The 3813-nt window shown below is 41.8% G+C and overlaps 1 non-coding gene across 1 annotated transcript; it reads right to left on the minus strand.

Moving 5' to 3' along the window:
* Positions 1 to 666: 666 nt before the first annotated feature.
* On the minus strand, positions 667 to 770 carry LOC148579481 (small nucleolar RNA R71). Its single transcript, XR_015899576.1, has one exon. It is a non-coding gene; the product is annotated as a small nucleolar RNA R71 (small nucleolar RNA).
* Between the last annotated feature and the right edge of the window lie 3043 nt (positions 771 to 3813).

The following is a 3813-nucleotide window of genomic DNA, read 5'->3' on the forward strand; positions in this document are numbered from 1 at the left end:
CCACTCACACTAACAACCATTCTAACAAGAGTAATTTCTTTATTCATTTTCTTTCTTGCTTTTTGCTTTGTTGGTTGTATGACAGATAGAAGAAGCGGGGCTTCAACTTCCTTTGATTCTGAACCTGAGAGGACCTTCCTTAGATTAAGGAAGGAAGCAAGAGGGAAGAGAGTCGTTGGTGTTGAGGAAGAGGAAGAGTATTTTGAAACAGAAATGGAGGAGAATATGGAGAATCACCATGAAGAAGAAGCTCACAACCATGCCAGAGAAGGCCCAGTAAATCATGCTGGGCAAGAGAGAAAAGTTATAGGCTCTTATATCAATCCAAACCCAAGAAATTGTGGAAGTAGCATTCAAAAGCCAACCATACATGCCAATAACTTTGAACTAAAGTCCCAGCTCATCACTCTCGTTCAGAACAACTGTGCAATCGGAGGAAGCACCCAAGAAGACCCCAATCCACATCTAACCACCTTCCTAAGGATATGTGATACTGTAAAGTCTAATGGTGTTTATCCTGACACCTATAGACTGCTTTTGTTCCCCTTTTCACTCAGGGATAAAGCATCTAAATGGTTGGAATCTTTCCCGAAGGAGAGTTTAACAACGTGGGAAGATGTGGTGAACAAATTCTTAGAAAGATTCTACCCTCCTCAAAGAATCAACAGGTTGAGAGTTGAGGTACAAATCTTCAGGCAATAAGATGGTGAAACCCTCTATGAAGCATGGGAGAGGTTTAAGGACTTAACAAGAAGGTGCCCGCCAGACATGTTCAATGAATGGGTGCAACTACACATTTTCTATGAGGGGCTTTCTTATAAATCAAAGAAGGCAGTAGATCACTCATCCAGGGGATCTCTAAACAAGAAGAAGACCATTGAAGAAGCCATAGATGTCATCGAGACTGTAGCTGAGAATGACTACTTCTATGCTTCTGAAAGGAGCAACACTCGATGAGTGATGGAGCTGAACAACATGGATGCACTGCTAGCTCAAAACAAGACGATCACCAAGCAGCTGGCTGACCTTACCAAGAAGATGGAAAGAAACTAAGTTGCAGCAGTCACCACCTCATTAGCAACTCAAGAAGGAGTAAATACAGAGGAAGAGGGTGACCGGGAACAAGCCAACTATATTGGGAACTCACCTAGGCAGGCCCATGATCCGTACTCCAAAACTTATAATCCTGGTTGGAAGAACCACCCAAACTTTGGGTGGAGAAATCAACAAGATCAAGGCCAAGATCAGAGATGTCACAACCCCAACAACAATGTAACTCACCAACATTCCACACAGAGATCATATCAATACCCACCCAACAATATTTTTCAACATCCATATCAAAACCAAAATGGCCCTTCTCATTCCTCCAACCTCAACCCACCATCACCATCCGAAGATAGACTCTCCAGAATTGAGACTCTACTTGAAGGTATATGCAAGGAAGTCCAAGACAACAGAGTGTTCAACGATAAAGTGCGAGCTAATATAAAAGACCAGGGAGACACCATCAAGAGGCTGGAATCTCAAGTGGGATATATCTCTCAGCAGATTCCCAAGCCTACTGATAGCTTCCCAAGTGACATGGAGAAAAACCCGAGAGGTGAAGCAAAGAAAGTAAGATGGGAAGAATGCAAGATGGTCACTATAAGTGATAAGGAGAGTGAGGAAGAACTGAACAAACCATTAGAACACTCTCGAGATATTCCAGTAGAGAAACAAGAAGAGGGTGACCAAGAAACCAACTCCACACAGAAGGAGGAGTTAAGGGAGAAGGAGATTCTGAACCCATATGCACCTTTTCCCCAAAGACTCAAGGGGGTGTAGAAAGGAAAGTGTACTCAAAGTTCCTCGACATGTTTGCAACTCTCCATGTAGACATACCATTCATTAAGGCTCTCCAACAAATGCCCTCATACATTAAGTGTATGAAAGAGCTGCTGACCAAGAAAAATTCACTAAAAGGAGGGCAAACAATAGTGATGAATAAGGAGTGCAGTGCTCTCATTCAAACAGAGTTGCCTACAAAAAGGAAGGATCCAGGGAGTTTTCACATCCCTTGTGCTATAGGTGAAACAAAGATTGATAAGGGACTCTGTGACCTGGGAGCAAGCATCAACTTAATGCCTTTGTCCCTCATGAAGAAGCTTCAAATCAATGAGCTAACACCCACGGACGTAATCATCAAGTTGGCTGACAAAACTCAAAAACAAGCCATAGGAGTGGTTGAGAACGTATTGGTGAAGGTTGAGAACTACTTCCTTCCCACAGACTTTGTTATCTTGGAGATGGAAGAGAGTCACCTCCATCCAATCATATTGGGAAGACCATTCCTAGCCACAGCCAGAGCACTTATAGATGTGGAGCGAGGAGAGCTAATACTGAGGATACATGATGAACAACTTACCTTCAATGTCTTCAAACCCTCACAAGAAGCAGATCAAGGAAACAAGGAATCAAGGGAGGATCACAATAAGGCAATGGTGGAAGAAACAAGCACTGAAGCACAAACAATACCCCTGGGAATCCCTTTGGTTGAAAAACAATACAGTCAGAAGGCACAACAGCTAAGGGAAACCCAAGAGGAGCTAAACCCACCAGAGCCATATGAGACCAACAATAAAATTTCCCTGGAAAAAGAGGCCACAATGAGCAGGGTAGCATTAAAAGAAACAAGGAAGAAGGCGCCAAGGGAATGGAGGAACAAGAAGATCCCTACAGAGGATTTCTCTTCAGGGGATGAAGTAATCTCTGCTCATTTTCTAATTATCCCATCTCATCTCCCCACCATTCCATCTCAGCTACCTCAAGTTTACACCATCAGCAGAATTCTCTCCTTGAAACATATGGAGATTCTTAATGAAGCCAACGGAGATAGATTCACTGCGAGAGGGAAAGATTTGAGGCATTACCAACCACCCTGACTAAGACTAAACGTCAAGCTAATGACGATAAAGAAGCGCTTCATGGGAGGCAACCCATGTTTTATATCCTTTCAGTTTTTTTTAGGATGTTTAAAGTAGTTAATAAAGCAAGGTTCATGAATTCCAAATCAACTTGGACAAACACTTAAATGAACCTTTGTATGCAACATATAGTGAACAACAAGTTTGGTGTTCAAGGCACACTAAGAGGATATAAACACAATTCATATCGTGTTAATCTTAGAGCCTTAATTAACTCTTTTTACACTACATGGTCACAAACTAAGTTTGCTGTCACCAATGTTGTATACATGAACACTAAATAGGCCAGTTGGTTTGCATTCATGGATAGTATTTAGATGTTTAGAAACAAAAATCTAAAAAGTAGCCAGTCCACTCTTTAACTTTTACCACAAAAAAATTCAATGATAACTTTTGCTTTCCTTTTGTCTTGTGTAGGAAATGAAGGAAGGATTGAACAGAATTGATGAGACAAAGTGAGAAGGGGGTTCGGCCACTTCACAAAGGGGGACTATACACATGTCTTCAAAAGGAGTGCATTGGGAAGTGTTGCCATGCAACATTGAAAGAATTATATCCTTGGAGACCGAACCAATCACTTCATACAAAGTGATGATCCTTGTGCTCATTTCGTGCCAAACCCCAACCGTCCACCATTGGTTCTTACTATCAACCCACACCCTTCGATCACCCATCATTCTCTTATATAAATGACCCCCATTTTATACCCCTCCATATTCAAATGCCCTTCCATTTCATTTTTTTTCTTTCGAAACACACACCCAACACTTCTTCCTTCATCCAAAAAATACGTTAACACAATCCTCCAGCTACACCATATCTTAACCTGGCCGAATTCCATCATCAA

Source organism: Arachis ipaensis, chromosome B10, assembly GCF_059453495.1.
Source record: "Arachis ipaensis isolate K30076 ecotype BB chromosome B10, ASM5945349v1, whole genome shotgun sequence".
Lineage (NCBI taxonomy): Eukaryota > Viridiplantae > Streptophyta > Magnoliopsida > Fabales > Fabaceae > Arachis > Arachis ipaensis.